Raw genomic sequence first — 19,663 nt, forward strand, 5'->3', positions numbered from 1 at the left:
TTCATTCAACTGTTATTTCAACTTTTGCATCACTACTGTGAAGGTTTTAAACCACTGACCTCGACTAACCAGCGCTCTCCCGAGCTTTCTGCTCCCATTTTAACCGACTGCGCTGTTCAAATGAGCTCGACCTGACTCAACCTGCTGCACCCCACTGAGGAGGCCACTCATGAATATTTTAACAGAAGTTTGCTTATTGCACAATGAACTGTTTTCCCCACTGCTTGGAGCCACATACACGCAGGCGCTCATGCATGAAGCCAAGCGAGCATACGCACACTTGCACACACACGAACATGCAGAACTACATTTCCTCTCACTGCGGTAGTTCTCCTGCACTGTAAGTACAGGTACACATGCCTACACACAGATATCACACACACACACACACACTGTAATTTGATGACTTTAGATGCTAATGAGCTGTTGTGGTGTTTACCCGACACGCATGGTGGGTGTCGCATGGGGGCATCGCTGCCTGTTTTTAATGATGTTTATTTGGCACATGTTTGAGGAGTGAATGAAGGGGATGAGGGGCGTGTGTGTGTGTGTGGGTAACTGACTGGCAGATGTTTAAGATGAAGGAGGGAACTCATCCAGCAGATATCTCCGGCAGATAACTGAACATGTCACGACCCGGCGTTCGAATGAGGAAACACGAGTGGCACTTTGTGTCTGTGCTGTTTGAGTTTTACACTGGCATGCTCTAATTGTTATTCTCTTGTCTTGCTGATTGCTGAAGCGTGTTTGACTCTTTTGAACAGAAACAGATTTGTTAGGTTATCAAAGGGCAGGCTTCAACTTGCATTAATGTTTCTGTGAAGTGGACCAAAATCCCTGAGCAATGTTTCCAGCACCTCGGTGAATCTCTGCCATGAAGAATTAGGCGAAAGGGTCTCCAACAACGTACCAACAAGGTGTTTCTCACAGTGAGTGTATAAAAGATGGTCAGAAACATACTTTTGCCACTAAATGGTTTGTAGACTAAAAAACCTCTAGTATGACATTTTGGCTATCACTATCTTGATTTTTTCAGAGGCAGAAAAGATCATACTTTGAGGAAAAGGCAGAGTCCTAAGTTATTAGCAAAAATTAGGTAGCGTGGTTAATATGGTGCATCACACAGATACAGTTACCTGATAATACAGTCAGTGAGAGTCATGTGGAAGCTAGAGCTTATCCCAGTTGCTACCAGCCAACAGGCAGAGTACACCCTAGACATACCTATCCGGTCTTTAAGTGATGACGTGATGAATCCTGCTTCGCGTTTAATAAGGCTGTTGTTAACATGTTTTAATGCTTTGTATCTTGTTCTATTTAATCTCAACAAGCCCCTAAAAACAGTCAGTGTTGACCTCTCTCTGTTTTTATTACTGCTATTCATTTTAAAGCTCAGTTTTTAAAACCTTCTGATGTAACTACAGCCCAGCCCATGCAGCAGTATATTAATGACTAACCTCGTATTGTGGATGAATTATCTCAGTTGTTCTCCTGACTGAAGTTTGGTCCATTTACAGCATCCTGCCATGCAATTGCATTTGTCCCTAACCATCGGGAACCCTCACGTTAACTTTTATCGAGTGGAAAAAAGTTAGCGTTCATCCTCCAGCTTCACTGTTTATATTATGCTAACATAGCTGTGTTGCTAGCGATCATGTAGCACATTATTATATATCAGCTAGCCCAACTTCAGTAACCCTACAAACGTCACTGCTGTTTAGTTTCCTGTCTTCATTTATATCGGATGTGATAGCAGAGCTGTACGTTTTAATTTGTTTCAGGAATCCCTCAGTCAGAACATGGTATATTATATTTAGATGGAAACTAGCGAGCTAACTTCCTGCTAACTTCTAACTCCGTTAAATTTAATAAATTCGGTTGTCATGGATGCCTGGGTGTTAAACTTAATTGTTACACCTGGTAAAGCAGCAGCGCTGATCATTTTATTACAGATGAAAGAATTTAGACAGTTTTTTACTCTCAGTGATGCCGCAGTGATCGTTTGACTTTGGGGCCTGTAGCGGTGTTTGGGCCCAGGCACGGCTAATGACGTCAGACTTAAAGACCGAATGGTCTTGAATAATCTGGCCCTATCTTATCTTCAAGACCTCACAGTCTCTAGTCCTGTCTCTCTCTGTTCTCTTCTCTTTCCCCTAACCCTCAGTCGCTGCCCCTCCCTGAACCTGGTTCTGCCAGAGGTTTCTTCCTGGTAAAAGGGAGTTTTTCATTCCCACTCTTGCCAAGTATTTGCTGATTGGTTATCTGATTATTGGAGCTTTTTCTATATTATTGTAGGGTCTTTAACTTAAATAATTTCAGTATCTAGAGATCACTTGGAAGAACTGAACATGATTTATTGAGATGTGTTTGGCAATTAGGCTCTGATGACCCATCATGGCAGAATGGAATCCCAGCGGTGATAGGATTTTGGACAAGACCCCCGCCCCAGAATGTCTCCTACGTGATCACACTGATAATCTCCCATTGTAGCCCAAAGGTGTCCTACTGGCAGTTCAGGTCTGGAGACTGGGTAGTATGGGTTCGTAAAACCATTTGAAATGATTTTGGCGTTTTTCATACTTGTAAGTTAGCCATTAGATGATGATAAGCTGTAGCCATAAAGGGATGGTCATATCAGCAACACTCATCAGATGCAGTAAGCTGTGGAATTCACAAACTGTGACTGATTGGACCAAACAGTGCCATGAAAAAGGTCCCTGCACTATTTCACCACCAGCAGCCTATGTGAACCTAAGTTGCTGTAGCCCATCTAAGCCATGTATTTCACAGTTGTGCAATCTGAAAAGCTTTCCTGCTCACCAAAGTTGTACAGACTTGTTTTCCAAGTCACCGTATGCTTTTTATTTAACTCAGCCACCCTCAGGTCTCTCACCTTTTCTGTCAGCAAAGCTGCTGTTTGTTGGAAGTCACTCATGTCCCATTTTTTCCTCCATTCTTGTATTTGATATGAACACTTAGTACAGCTTCTGAACCGTGTCTGAGGGAATTTGTGCGTTGCGTTGCTGCTGCATGATTTGCTGATTGTATGAAAACATGAGAAAAGGCAGGTGAGCATATATGCCTGATGAGCAGATAATTTTGTAGTCCAAAACTTATCTATAAGAAACAGTCAGTACCTTGGAGAGTAGAGCATCTTTTTGCACATTACATCTAAGGTCATAGCCACCTGATAGGGAATCTCTGTGTGAGGGTGTTTGTGTGTATTTGTTATACAGTGTGCCACTGCTTGTCACCAGAAAATCACTGGAAAGGCTGATGAAAGCTGCTGGTTGTTGGCACCTTAATTTCTGTTGTCCTCCAGAAGGACGACACAGGGTGGCTGTGTGTGTGTGTGTGTGTGTGTGTGTGTGTGTGTGTGTGTGTGTGTGTGTGTGTGTGTGTGTGTGTGTGTGTGTGTGTGTGTGTGTGTGTGTGTGTGTGTGTGTGTGTGTGTGTGTGTGTGTGTGTGTGTGTGTGCGCGCGCTCTGACAGAATATAGATGGTTGATGTCAACAGATGTGACTCTGCTGAGTGCAAGAAATAATAATCAGTTTAAATGTGATCACATTTACAGAACCATTTAAAGGTGCAATACAATGTTTTCTATTTTTATTTAAATCAGTCTTTACAGTGAAAGGCGTCACATGCAGTCATTCGATTAGCCAGGTCTTCTTTTAGACTGCTAGAGTTACAGCTAGTAGAACACAGATGCGTAAATGGATCAGTTGCAATTGTAGGCTATTTGTCACCAAATATACCCATATACACAGTCACAGATGAATGTATTACAATTGTTTCAGAGCTCTAATGTGCAGCTGTCATGTTAGAAATAAACGGTAACACCAAGTAGAAGACTAGCAAGTACAAGAAACATGAAAGGACAGACTCCTGCACGCCATGTACCACCGGCAGAAAGAGGAAGTGGTTATAATTACATCACTGGACAAAGCTGGACTGAAAGACAGCACAGAGGCACTAATTGTGGCAGCACAGGAACAAGCCTAAGATCTATGAGCACAAGATCCATAGATGCTGGGGTCTACCACACCAGCCAAGATCCAGCACATAACAGCAGGGTGCAAGATGTTAGCAGGAAGGGTAACACTGAAAGGCTCCGGCATAGTATACAGAAATATCTGTGCTCACTATGGCCTGGAAGTTCCAAGGTCAAAATGTGACACGCCCTCCAGGGTGTTCGAGAATGGCCAAGATAAGATCATGTAGGACATCCAGATACAGATGGCTAACTCAATCGGACATAGTAGTAGTGAACGACTAGAGGATGAAGGCTGTAGTGATAGATGTAGCTATACCAAGTGATAGTAACATCAGGATCCGCTTCTTGTTTTTCACAAGAAGCTCAAGAACTACCAAACGCTGAAAGAGGATCTCGAGAAAATGTCGAGTGTGAAGGCAACAGTGGTCCCAGTGATAATCGGAGCACTCGGTGACCCCTAAGTTGGGCGAGTGGCACCAGCAGATCCCAGGAACAACATCCGAGATCCTCAAGCTCCCAGGACATTTCCAATCCTGTTTTCCAATCCTCTTCTAAGATTCTAGTTTCCAAATCTTTCATTTGTGCATTTAACTTATAACGTGAACGCACTGATGAGCAGGATAGAAGCACGTTTTAAAACTTAGAAGTGATGAACTTTATTAAAACGGCTCCTTTTTATCATTACTTCTGCAGGTGTTTGTGAGGGTCTAATAACTTAATCATATTATTTTGTTATTATGAAACAATGACATGCCTTTTTAATTGGCACAGCAGACCTTTCTCTACATATATTTCTGGGAAAACAAACACATGGCAGTTCATTAGTTTGCAGGAGAAGCGGTGCACCTGTTTCCTCTCAAAGTATGAGCTAATTTAGCTGCTTTTTTCATACTGGCCTCTTTGAACTAAGGAAGCCAGATGATTGAGATAAAATAACACCTGAGCCTGGTAGTCTGTTTCTTCATTTTATGCCACAATTAGCGAAGATGAGCTGGAATTTATGGTTGCTGTTAATTTTCTCTGTGTGACTGAGTCTTTTTTCCTTTGTCTTTTTTTAAACTGGTACTAAGAAAAATCATTTATCTTAGTCTGTAGGAAATTTCCAACAACCTTAGTGTTTCCACACTTTCCACCTGTTTTGTTTCACTCGAGTTATTTTAAGTATCCTCCTGAAAATGCAGACATTTTATGGGCAGGCTGAAACAAAGCAGCTAACCGAGTCCTTTTAAATATTTGCTTTAGTTGAATTTCCAATGCCGGTGTGGCCACAGGCAGGAAATGAATCAAAATTTTTATTTTTTAAGGTGAAAGACGTGAAGTTGATCCGATGGTACAGTAAAGAAAAAAAACAGTCAGCAAGAACAGCAAATGTCAGGCAAACATCTCCTGAGTGGCTCTGCAGCACAACTCCAGCACAGACTGTGGATTATATGATTCCTGTGCACTCGATTGACAAATTAAAGCTATTTCCCCCCTGCCGTTTGTGGCAGGCACAGGCAACTTTTAGTTCCCATTCCACTTTGTCCATCTTGTTTTTCCTCTCATCTCTCAGAGGCTCCTCAGCCCCCATCTCACTTCATCTTCTCCCATCGTCTCATTTTCTTTCTTCCGTCCAGACACTCAGAGTTATTTCCCAAGCTTTTTGCTGTCTTGATTTTTAATTGCAAAGTCTGAGTGGGAGGGTTGCGGTGCGTCCGAGGTTGAGGTAATCATAATGTGGTTATTCATGTCACATCTAAAGGAAGGAAAGGGAAAGGTGGAAGTAATTGAGTCCGTGGCAGATGCAAGCACCTCTGCTACTGCCAGAGAGTAATGAGTGCGAGTGCGGTGGAGGCTTTGTTTGGATGTTTATCAGTCTGTCCATCCGCTTGTTTGTTTACTTGTCTATCACGGTGATTGCAGAAGGAATTAAAGATGCTATGTGCAGTGCTTTTGAAGATATTATGTAAACTGTGAAGGCTTGGAAAAGATGCTTCAACTGCACACATCAACAGAAAGAGTTTTTTTTTTTTTTTACAGTTGTTATGCTAATTATGTGCTAAAAATTGTAACAGACCAATCCTTAGTAATTAACACCAATAAAAGCTCCTCATGAGCCCCAGATAATTATTGTTTTAGAATTGATAAAATGGCATACAGCTGCTAAGTATGAACAGAGGTGGCAAAAGTACAAACATCTGTGAATTTAGTAGAAGTACAGATACAAAAAAAGCTAACTGAACCTCAGGTCATATTATAAAATAATATTAGTGGAAATAAGTGGGAATACAAACTTTACATCAGCTTAGATTCAAATTCTAATGAATGTGCTCAGCTCGAACATTTTTTCTGTCGAAGACAAGCAGAGAAAACCGAAGGGGGAAGAAAACAAAATAAAAAAAACCCTTTGCACCTAAACAGAAAAATTAATTTAGTTAGGGGTTAAATTGGAATTTAGCAGGTGGGGGAACCCTAAGAGCGGCTGTAGGGGGTTAGTATTGGGGAAAAAACCCTTAGAAATAAGTCTGACCTGTGCTGCTGCCCTTTGTGGTTTTAGTGTACTGGATTCAACAAGGGAAGCAGATGTTGCAAGAGCTATCGTGGCTGAGTTTCCACCCCAGACAGTATTAAGATGAAATAGAGTGAGTGAATCTAATCAGAAATCATCAGTTTAAATTTAAACTGAGGTCCGCTACCTTTGATGTAAACTCTCATTGCCTGTGTAGCCTGCGCTAAACTGCCTAGTACTTTAACGCCGTCTTTAAGCAACTCCCTTCATTATGTTCGTGCCTCTTCTGAAGCACTACAGAAGAGAAAGTACCACCACCACAACTTGACATCTGCAACAAAGTGGCACTTTAGATTGTCACAGCCTCCTTTTTTTGCTTCTTTCATCTCTTCATCTGTGGAAAAAAGAACTTGCAGTGGACACACCAAAAGGACTGTCTTTGGTGTCAAAACATATATCAAAACAGTTTGATATACAGGGAGTGCAGAATTATTAGGCAAGTTGTATTTTTGAGGAATAAGTTTATTATTGAACAACAACCATGTTCTCAATGAACCCAAAAAACTCATTAATATCAAAGCTGAATGTTTTTGGAAGTAGTTTTTAGTTTGGTTTTAGTTTTAGCTATTTTAGGGGGATATCTGTGTGTGCAGGTGACTATTACTGTGCATAATTATTAGGCAACTTAACAAAAACAAATATATACCCATTTCAATTATTTATTTTACCAGTGAAACCAATATAACATCTCCACATTCACAAATATACATTTCTGACATTCAAAAACAAAACAAAAACAAATCAGCGACCAATATAGCCACCTTTCTTTGCAAGGACACTCAAAAGCCTGCCATCCATGGATTCTGTCAGTGTTTTGATCTGTTCACCATCAACATTATGCAGCAGCAACCACAGCCTCCCAGACACTGTTCAGAGAGGTGTACTGTTTTCCCTCCTTGTAAATCTCACATTTGATGATGGACCACAGGTTCTCAATGGGGTTCAGATCAGGTGAACAAGGAGGCCATGTCATTAGTTTTTCTTCTTTTATACCCTTTCTTGCCAGCCACGCTGTGAGTACTTGGACGCGTGTGATGGAGCATTGTCCTGCATGAAAATCATGTTTTTCTTGAAGGATGCAGACTTCTTCCTGTACCACTGCTTGAAGAAGGTGTCTTCCAGAAACTGGCAGTAGGACTGGGAGTTGAGCTTGACTCCATCCTCAACCCGAAAAGGCCCCACAAGCTCATCTTTGATGATACCAGCCCAAACCAGTACTCCACCTCCACCTTGCTGGCGTCTGAGTCGGACTGGAGCTCTCTGCCCTTTACCAATCCAGCCACGGGCCCATCCATCTGGCCCATCAAGACTCACTCTCATTTCATCAGTCCATAAAACCTTAGAAAAATCAGTCTTGAGATATTTCTTGGCCCAGTCTTGACGTTTCAGCTTGTGTGTCTTGTTCAGTGGTGGTCGTCTTTCAGCCTTTCTTACCTTGGCCATGTCTCTGAGTATTGCACACCTTGTGCTTTTGGGCACTCCAGTGATGTCGCAGCTCTGAAATATGGCCAAACTGGTGGCAAGTGGCATCTTGGCAGCTGCACGCTTGACTTTTCTCAGTTCATGGGCAGTTATTTTGCGCCTTGGTTTTTCCACACGCTTCTTGCGACCCTGTTGACTATTTTGAATGAAACGCTTGATTGTTCGATGATCACGCTTCAGAAGCTTTGCAATTTTAAGACTGCTGCATCCCTCTGCAAGATATCTCACTATTTTTGACTTTTCTGAGCCTGTCAAGTCCTTCTTTTGACCCATTTTGCCAAAGGAAAGGAAGTTGCCTAATAATTATGCACACCTGATATAGGGTGTTGATGTCATTAGACCACACCCCTTCTCATTACAGTGATGCACATCACCTAATATGCTTAATTGGTAGTAGGCTTTCGAGCCTATACAGCTTGGAGTAAGACAACATGCATGAAGAGGATGATGTGGACAAAATACTCATTTGCCTAATAATTCTGCACTCCCTGTATAACAGGTGCAAAGTGAGGAATAACTCCCCTCAAATGTCTTAGACCTAAAATAACAAGCCTGTTTTGAAAATATAAGGAGTCACTCTTTTAGCTGCTCCCTTTAGGGGTTGCCACTGTTTCCCTTTCCTTCTCTCTCTCACTGCCTTACCCCTTTTTTCTTTCTTTGTTTTCAGCCAACAGTAGTGCAGTTTCCACCAGGACCCTGTTGGCCAAAAGTACTGGAGGCAGTCATTAACCTGGCTCTCGACTGATCTGGTATGCAAACCTCATTCTTTATGTATTTGATTTTAAACCACATGCCCCTTCCTGACACCACCACCCCATCTATCGAGGCTTGATCAGCTACCAAAAAGTGATATCCGATGTTTCTGTGTGTATTTTACGTCTAATATATTTGCTTATATTGGTAACTAGACTACAGTCCACATGCTTTACAAAGGGGTTATATTTAAAATGAAGAACTTGCCTATTTTCAGGGGTCTTTATGACTACATTATAATCAATCTAGTATGTTTGGGCAACTTAAAATATATTTAGAGAACACTGATGTTACATTTGTTGCAATTTTGGCTGCTCTTGGCCAGATCTGTCTTGAAAGAGATGTCAGTGACTTTTTTTCTGCCAGGATAAATAAAGGATACATAGAAGTGACTTTGCCACCAACTGATTGCAACTTCCACCTTGTGACAGGAGTGTTCTTTCTGGGTCAAAATGGCTTGATATCATTCATGAGAGATATATTTGACAGATTATAGGCCAACAAGTCATTTACAGCAGTTTATATACCATCAATCATTTTTCAGCAAATACCAGAAATCACTTTTTGGCAGACAGTCACTTTTTCATGTGACACAAGCAGATTGACTGGGTGAGATATTTAGAGATATTTATATTAAAATGTAGGGAAGAAACATAAAAAACTGTTAGAAAAAAATACTCAAGTTAAATTCATACCTCTGAGAATCAACCTGGCCATTGCTGCTAATGGAATATGTGGATATGGAAAAGCAGTTTCTGCATGTAGCTTTAATAAGGCAAATCTGTGTTTTTTCATCTGCATGTATTTCTGGGGTATTCCTGTTGCTCTCTTCTTTTTGTCACACCTTCATTCTCAGTTTCATCATCACGCTACTCTGATCCAGTGATCTTCTTACCTGCCTCCTCCGAGTCGATCAGTTTCTGATCTGCACTCTTTAAGCCTTATTGCTATTCTATCACTCAAGTCGTCATTCGTGCAACCCTCCTCCACCTCATCCTGGATGTTCCGGGATTCTGCTAACTCTGCTCCACCGCCAACTAGTATTATCTAAACTCCTGGGTCCTGTCCCATTTCATGCCTTTGTTTTGCTATGTTGCTAATCGCCAGAATACTTATACTAATTACCCATGTGCACCAGTAATGCTCTCTACATTCAAATGATTCTGGGATGTCTCCTTATCAAACTAAAACTAGAGATCATTCAAAACACTCCCGGTTTTACCTATAAAGCTGTAATCCAAGTAGAAGATACTGTGCACGGCAACAAAGGAGTTACCTCCTTAAGGCAGTGTAGTGAACACTGAAATATTAAACCACCAAAGGGCATCCCTAAACACAAACCTTCAACTAAGTTGGAATATAAACTGCAAAAATAAAAGCCTTCCACACTTAAGTCAATTTGAACATGCCTGCATAGTGTCCCCAGATTGTCTGTGTGCAAGCCTTTCAGCAACAAAGAAATGGGTATTGATCATTTTATAACTGTGTTCCCATTTGGAAATTACCTCTTTGTCCTGAAGTTCTTCAAGTTTAAGGAAAATAACTTTCCGGAGCTTTCAAACTGCCATTGGTTTGTCTCTAAAGTAAAAGGCGAATGGAGCGAGTGACGTTGCTTCTGCAAGCTTCCACCACACAACGCAATTCAAGCATTTTGATGTCTGCATGCAGTTTTGCCCCTGAACAGTTGAGAGTGCTTCCAGTCTGTTTAAACTACTCTACTTGTCGGGAATGTACATACTCACCATTTAAACCTAATGTTTGCTCAAGGTGGCTTAATACACTTGACTTTCATCTGTGACATACAAGTCAAAGACTAGCTTGTTGGACTCAGTGTTCATTAGTTTGCAGAGGTTATCTAAATATTGAGCTACGGGTAGATTATGGTTGGGGCCGAACATGTCTTTTGTGCAATGCAAGACATATCATTTATTATTTAAAGTTAGTATGCATCAAGCATTGTGAAAAGCAATGCTTGATGCATGCTTACTTTAGCGCAGAAGGTTCTTGCATGCACTTGTTTACATGACCACTTCATGGTCACATAACGCTGCTCTCCATTTCTCATTTATAATGGAAGATAACAGCATGGTACCAACTGGTGATGTATGTGACTTATAACTGATAATGATACCTAGTCAGTGGGTCTGATTTGAGTGCCATATCAGGCACAAGTGCTCATTTTATTAAAAACGTTGTAGTCTTACTCCTCTGCCAAACTTTAAGTCAGATTACGACCGTCTCTACCATTGTAGCATCTCTCCCCTGCGTTCTTCTCCATTATTAAAGTTTCTTTTTTTAATGTAGTGGCATGGCCCTGAACTTTTCAGATTCTCAAGTGTGATCATCTTCATTATTCCTGTTTTCAGGCTCTAGCCCAAAGGGCCTTTTGAGCTCCACTACGTGCAGCCTTGAAACAACTTTATTGAGCAACTCAGGTGTTCAAGTTAAACTTTAAAATCACCTCTTGTTTGTCATTGCAGAACCTTTTCATCATCTTTGGTTTTTATTTGTTTTGATTCCACTTCCTCCTGTGAACTTTTTGCCATCCCTACCACAGTGTTTGTTACGATCAATGATCCCTTATTGCTCATTCTCTTTCATTGCTGCAATCTCACCTTTTGTCAGTCTTTCATTGCTTTGGTTAGGAAGTAACTTTCCTTTTTAAAAGTTCCTGCAACGTCTCAAATTATTGGGATAATGATTTATTGATGTTAAAACTGCTACTCTCTGCACCTTTTGAGCAGATTTTTTTTTGTTCTTTTGTGTCACAAATAAAACCTTAGTCAGGGCTAGACTGCACAGAATGGTCAGCTAATTTCACCCGTCTCAGCAGCACTTTAATACACACTGTACTTGTGATAGTGATAAATTATCTAATTGTGAGAAGACCAACATTTGTCTTGCCCCTGTGGGTGCCAGATGAGACAATCAACCCGTCATATTTACGTCTGTATTGTGATTTAGTGAAGAGCATGCTGCTCACTTGGAACTGCTTACCTTCATCATTATGTCTCTATTGGATGGTAAGCATTTGTCTGTGCCAGTGTAAATATGTATAATAGGGAGCCACTGCTATTTTTGAAATAGTTATTTATCTTCTTTTTACGCAGCAAAATCCATCTTCCTCACCTACACACCTCATCCTCAGCAGCTCTAAAACAGGATTAACTACTTCAACATAAGTATAATGTTTAAGTGATATATTCCTTTATATTCTAAAGCTAATATCATTTGTCCAGTGGATTTGAATTGCAATCACTACCGCTTATTGCCACTTGATGGCAGTCTCAGAACACAGCAGGACTTGGCTAGCCTTGCTCATGCCAGAATACTGTATATGCACTGCATATTTGTATTTGCACTTCTTACAAGTGCCTGTAGTATCAGTCATGCAGGCGATCTGTCCACTGGCTCATTAATATATGAACAATTCTGGATAAAAGTGGCAATAATGAACTCTCTAATACCCACTTCTTTTAAATATCTACTGCATATTCTGAAACACATTTGCTCCTACAGTGCATGCATAATGCAGCATCAAGATTCACCTTGACCCGACTATGATCTGAAAACTACATTTTGTTTTCAAAGAACATATTTCGGCTCTGGCTGTTAACTCGTCATTGTGCAGCTGAACACTTTGAAACACTGCACTGCTGAAAAAGGCGCTCAGTGAAGTTGAAGTTCAAGCACTGAAAGAATATGAAATGCTGATTAAAGTGGAAGCGACGAATAGCTCCGAGAAGGTCGGGTAAAAATGGAAGCGGTGAGCGAAATTAGCATCATTGAAGGGTTAAAAACTGAAAGATGATGCTAATTTTGCATTTACTGTAACACGCGTGACGAAGAAAACTAGAACATGCATTAATCATGTTTGAGGACCTGAGACGTGAAAGGGTTTGAGAGCCATAGGAGGGTAATTCTAAAGACATTCCTGCCAAAACACATCTGTTTATAGTGAGAAAATGCTGAAAAGAGTCCCGAATGGCATGTGTTCAATCCAGTGAAGACTGAATGGAGTGTAAGCACTAAAAGCAGAAGATGTGAAGAGCTTTGTCTTTAATTCAAATCTAAATGTCTGGCTGGGTCAGTGTCAGCTAGAATGTAAGACCTGGAAAGGACTTGAAGTGTAACTGCTGAAACCAGAATAGAGGAAAACAAGGACACTGTTAACAGGTCATGGCTTTTAGCATGTTAGACAACTATTTGTTTGGACAGTTGGCTCTTCCTCTTATTGATCAGACAACGTGATGCGTTGCTGCACCAGCCCCTGTCATCAGCATCAATCTGTCATCGGTTTTTATTTCTACACACCCTGAACATGTGCCCGTCTCTGCGCTGACCATCGGGTCGTCGCTCCGTCCCGACGGTCGCACTTGTCTTCTTACAAGGCTCCGGGTTACCATAGCGACACGACGTGGGTGAAGGAGCGAGTGAACCAGCGAGTGTTGAAGATGAAGATGAAAGGAGGTAGAAGGCTGTAATCAGATTGTCTCCTTCGGTCCTGCCTCGGATCCATCTTTTCGCCTCCACCGGCCCACGTCCCGCACAGCCAAACCCACCACCACATAAATCACAATTGGCCACAAGTCACCTCTCATTGCAGCAGCCAACCGCAGATCCACAGGAGGAGGGGGGGAGTGAGAGAAGGTGGAGGGGGGAGAGGTTGCATTTAGACTTGGCCATGCCCAGACTCAGGCTTGCGGGTTGGGGGCGGGGGGTGTTTAGTAGCCCTCGCTCCACCCCATTTCCACAGTCAACTTCGAGAAGGTCCACGGCTTCTCTACTGATATGGTTTCTTACAGCATGGTCAAATGAAGATGGATTGAGGGTTAATGGTGTAATGATTCTGTTTTACAGGCAGCCTGCTGGCACTTCTCTCAGTGAAAAGCCACGCTAAGAAGGCTACAGCCTGAGGGACCGAGGGCCTGTTTCTTTCTCCCACTTTTCCTTTCTCTAACTTCTAAATCTGTGTAGCACTTTTCTCACGACTTTAACTCCTTAACCCCGCGTTTTCCCCTCTCCTCTTCCTTCATCTGCCGCTAATCCCGTGGGTTATAAAAGAACATAAAAAATAAAATAAAAGTTTCAGCAGTCGAGGCAGAACCAGCGAAGTGCTTCATAATTAGAAAACGGCTCATAATTACAGCGTGGTCACAGGCTGTTAGCTCGCTCACTCAGCTGCCCTGCGTGGGACGGTGGCCTCCCATGATGCCCGTTTGTGTATGTGTGTTTGTGTGTCAGCCTCCCTCAGAGAGGTCAGGCTGAAGCTGAGAAGGATAGCAGATGCGCTACCCCACACTTCCTATACACCAGCTGGGTGCTCTGCCAAAACAATGTAAGCCTCATTCAAGGAATGACAAACATGTACATTTGGGAATATTTTGATCACACCGCTGTTTCTTCTTCAGGTGCACTAAACAAACTATTCTTTCGCAAATGTTTGTAGAAGCAGTCTGCATGCCTGTGTGCTGATTTTATACACTTTCCATGGCCACCATGGAAGTGATTGGAACACCTGAATCCAATCATTTGGATGGGTGAGTGAATACTTTGGGCAATACATTGCCTTTCCCTATTCCTATGAAAATAGGCTCTAACTCTTCCATAACTCTGAACTGGATAAGCAAAATGGATAAATGACGTGAAAAGATGAGAGAAAAAAAGGAGACAAAACACCAGTATTAGTTTCATGTAACCCACATTAGATGAGGCTATTACAAAGGCTCAGGTTTGAATCCTCTAATTAGCAACAATTAACACAATTTATGTTTTCTAGTGTCTAATTAAAAAAATTGGAGATTACAAGATGACCCGACAGAAATGAAATTATCATCCTGGGTGTTTCCTAAAATTGTAAAAGGAATTTCTATTTTCTTTGTAACGTCATCTTTTTTCTACCTGTGCTGAATATATCCAAATAATTATGATTATTCAAATATATTCAGGAAATCAAGTTTGGAATGAACTGAGTGACTGAGTTAGATTCCCGTTTGGCCTTTTTAAATGTTGTGAAATATTACACGGGCTGCTGCCATGTGAGCCGTTTACCTACATCGCTTGCCAGAAGGATGCAGACGGCGCCCTCTCAGTCTCCACGGCCGCCCCCCGCATGAACGCTGGTTTCTCTGTCTGCCATTTGGCCTCCGTCCCCTCCCATGATACCTGAGCATGTTAGTGACAATGGCCACAGGAGTGGAAAGTGGACATCTGGTGCACCTGTCCAGCACACACTCATACAGACTCCACAGCTCTCACAACTCCCGCTTCAGAGAGAGCACACTCAGGGTGTGTGTGTGTGTGTGATGATTTGGCGGTCATGCGTGGTGAAGCTAGGGATCATTGAGACCTGACTACTGGCTCGCCAACCAACTGGCCGACCATATGGATAGAAACTACTGCCCTCCTCTCGGCTCTCGCTCCTTCTTTTCGCCTCTTCAGCCCCGCCCAGCCTGCCTCTCGCCACGCTCCCCACCTGCCCAAGTATTCCTCCTTGCAGTAGCACTCCTGCTGACTTGCTCATTCTTTTTAATGAATCATTGGGTTCACCTGCACCAGAGTGGAAATTCCACCCTCGTCATCCCCCATGTGTCACACTGGATTTTATTTCCTGCTCCTGGTGGAGATTTAGAGGGACAGGCAGGCGCGTGATGCATGGAAACTATTAGATGACATGAGATTTTAATCATTCCCCTGCTGAAGTGCGGGTGTTGCTTTATCAAATGATAATGTAGGGGAGAATAGAGTTTCAAACATTTTTAAAAAGCTGTCAATTTTGATTTCTTTTTAAAGAATGCTGGCCCAGCAACACTGCTGACCCACTGAACCACAGTCCTTAACAGCAACTACTGCGTTAGCTTTTCTCATGAAGTAGATCTGAAGTACAAGTATATACTTTTTTTTAATCTCTTTATTGAAAAAATAAAGTTGTTCAAGAAGACTTTTTACTACACATATTACTAATTAGTAGTGCTGTCAGCGTTAATCTCGTTAAAATGACGTTAACGCCATAACCGCATTAACGCGGTTCGAATCATGCGTGTGGCTGCACGGCGTCAACGCGTTAGCGCGGTTAAGGCGTTAGCGCCGTGCAGGCCCACGCACGGGGCGATCCGTGCTAACTCGCTAACGGAGATTAATGCGGTTATGGTGTTAACGTCATTTTAACGAGATTAACACTGACAGCACTAGTAATTACAAAAACAATTATTCGTTTATTATTATCAACTGAAGGGAAAAACGAGCGCTTTTTAACGGTGAATTAAGCAGAGATGAACAAAACCTATTTAGATTTTCTGTGAAGGTTGTACTGTCCTCATGCAAACTTTATTCTGTGCCTACAAAAATACTTCTTATTATTAAGGCTTAGGTTAGTGTGGATGGCAATACAGTCATGTGAAAAAGAAAGTTTTCACAGGACTCTGTGCAATGCTGTGAAAAAGTACATCCCGTGGGTCAGTAGCTTGTAGAGCCACCACTAGCTGCAATAACTTGTAATAATTATTTTCTGTGTATCTTTATCAGTCTCTCACATCGTTGAGAAGAAATTTTTGCCCACTCTTTTTTTTAAACTGTGGCTTGCAGGGGTTCATGCATAGATTGATATCAGCATTTCAGGTTGAGGTCTGAACACTGGCTGGGCCATTGCAACATCTTGCAATAGTCTCACATTGGACTTTAGAATACGTTGGTTTACAGAGGAGTTCATCTTTGACTCAATGACTGGAAGGTGACCACATCATCAGAAACGTCTTCACTTTACCTTCTAATATGCTATAGCAAATTAAGGCCAACTCTTGACACTTTCTCTTCTCAGGCCAAACAATTTTAATCCGTCGTCTGAGCTAAGGATATATATATTGACTCTCAAAAGTAAAGAAAAAAAGATGAACAAACTTTGGATTAAAACACTGCACACGGTGCTATATATAGCTACTGTAGATTGCAAAGTCCCTGCCAGAGTTCAGCTTTCGTAATGCTTACATATGTGTTTTAGAACATCTCTCTCACTATACTGCTGCAAGGATGAAAGGCCTCGAAGCAGGTTTGATCTGGACAGGTCAATAACGCTGCTGTTCGAGAAGTGATGGAGAATAAATACTATATCAAAGTAAAAGTAAATGCTAATAAGTCAATATTATTAACTACCTAACATTGACTTATTAAAACCAATAGTTTTACTGAATATCTAATGAGTTTAACATAATTAAGCAATCCATAAATGGACAGCTTGGGTTGCTGTGGAGGAATTGTATGCAGTGTTGCCGACTTAGCAACTTTCTCGCTATATTCAGCAAGTTTTCAGACCACCTTAGCGACTTTTTTTTTCTAAAAAGCGACTAGCGACTAATCTGGCAAACTTTTGCTGGTTTTATTGGAGACTTATGACGACTTTTTGACGTGAAAGCACGTATCGCTCTTACTCTTAACCTTGCCCGTGCCAAAGCGCGGATAGTCCTCACGCAGCAGTTGCCCCTAGCTTCTGTCAGAGCAGGAGATGTTCACACCTACGCGTCCAAACTGCAAATGAATCGCGCATGTGCGAAGCCGCTGCTCCCGCCCTGACCGTAACGCAGTCAGTTCTTCTTTTACTGTTACTTTTTGTGGATCCTAAGGTTTTGAACCTACTTAAACACACACACACACACACACACACACACACACAAAGTAACTCTGCCTTTTATCAGGTCACTTTTGCCGGTCCCAAGCCCAGATAAAGGAGGTGGGCTGGAATTGTGACATTAAAAAAAAACAAACAATAATTGCTGAAAGAAATTTAATTTGTAGTTCTTAATATATTCTAAATGCATTTAGGGTGTTTTTACTCTCTTTACGTCTCCTCCAAGATCTTATTTCTCTCTCCTACAACTTAGGTCGCAATTACATAAGCATGACCAATTATACAAATTAGGCGATGACGTCATTTAGCGACTTCTAGCCAGCCAATAGCGATTTTCCTTACTGAGGAGTTGGCAACACTGATCGTATGGACCTTATTCTTTGCTAGCAGCTGTGAACGAACTGGGTGGCTATCCACTAGATCACTCAATTCAACAAGCATTCAGTATTTGAGCTAAATTAACCAGGTGAAAGGCAACTTATGACTGAAAATATCATATGAACTTTAAAACAATCATGCTAATGTCGCACCATTAGCCAGGCTGTCGGTTGCTAACACATACTCGCTCTGTAGCCCTGCTATGGTCTTCATCTGTGCTGTGTATAAAACAACAGGCTGTTAAAAGCTACTAAATGTTATTCCTGAGGGTTACTGTAAAGTCTCAGTGTGTTTATTAGAAGTGATAATACACATTATTTGGTGTATTGCTACTCTAAAAATATTCAATAGCACATCTTTAAATGACTTGTTAAAACACTGAGCACAGCAAAAAAGAAGCTAGCTTTGTTTTTGGCCCATGCTAGCTTCAGACATTGCTTCTTATTTAGGCTGCCTTTCATCTCCCTTTCTAAGAGATAAATAATAAATAATCAGATAGTCCTGCGATGAATGAGTCGAGATGAATGAGATCGATAATAAAGTTAGAAAATTTTGTAGTTTCATAAAGTTTAACACAAACAGCTCCCATTGCATTAGCATCTGATTTCTATCCTCTGCCGCTGTGCTCTGTCTCACACAGCAAAATTTCACCATGTTATTGATTAAAAATCCTGGTGGTGTATGATGAGCTGGCTAAATCTAATAAACCCAACACAAAAATATCGCATTCACATCAAAGAAAACCAAGCCGTGGATAACAATACTTCTCTCCTCATCTCCATGCACCCCTCTGTGCCGGTAGGCCTCTATAAATCTCTACCACAGTCCTCCCAGTGATTTCTCTGCCCTTTTTATGACAAAGGTAACAATTAGTGTGAGTCCCAGTCAGCAGTGCTGCCTTCATACTTTGCTATCACATCACCCTGAACCTATTCCCAGGCTGCACTCACACGGCTTTGGCACAATGCTATTACTGAGGCCAGCCCATAGGAAATAGACTGAGAAGAGAGCTTATTGATTGTCTCTGTGTGAGAGCTCGTTGATTTTCTCTCTCACCTGTATCACCTACCTCGCTCTCTCCCTCTCCTCCCTTCATGTCTGTTGCTTTCTCTCTTCTATCTCCTCACTGCATCACAATCCAAGGTTGCACCTGAGAGGAAAATCAGCCCACAATCATCCAGAAATACACACACAAAAACGAAACTATTGCACTGCATCCAGCTATAGCATTTTTTTTTTTGCCAGGTGCATGCATGCAAAGACACCTGCATCCGAGTGTATACGCTTTATCTTTTTTAGTGCGTAACCTTTTTCGCGGTAGAGCGAAGGAATGTGTGCATGCGTGAAATGATGAGATCAAACCAGCAGTATAGCTCTGCTTGCTATCATTATTAAACCTTTTTGATAAGAGTGAGTGTGTGTAGGGGGGAGATGGAAAGCCTGAGAGAAAAGGGGGAAAAAATCGAAGCCATTAGGCCTCTCCAACACTTTACCCTGTAGTACTCTGGCTGTATCTTTTTCACGTGGGGAGAAGCTTTTTTGGCATTGGCTGTGAAAAGAGAGTCAATTTATTATCTGCCCTTTCCCAACTAATTCTATTTCAGTGCTCACTAACACACCACTGTTTGATTTACAAGAGGCCATTTAATATTCATACGTGCCCGGGAGACATCAGACAAGCTCTGGGGAGACAGCTGGAGATTTACTGGCTTTTTTTTTTGCCATTGCTTGCTCGTGTCTATTTGTGATGGAATCGTGAAAACATAAACTTGTTTCATCTGATTCAGATACGGTCGTCATTCGCAACTCAATCTCCGTTTTTCATTCTTTTATTTTTGTCTCTTTCTCTCTGCTTACATCTATTTCTGCCTTTCAGGTTCTGTTT

Source organism: Oreochromis aureus, linkage group 17, assembly GCF_013358895.1.
Source record: "Oreochromis aureus strain Israel breed Guangdong linkage group 17, ZZ_aureus, whole genome shotgun sequence".
In the NCBI taxonomy this organism is placed as follows: Eukaryota; Metazoa; Chordata; class Actinopteri; order Cichliformes; family Cichlidae; genus Oreochromis; species Oreochromis aureus.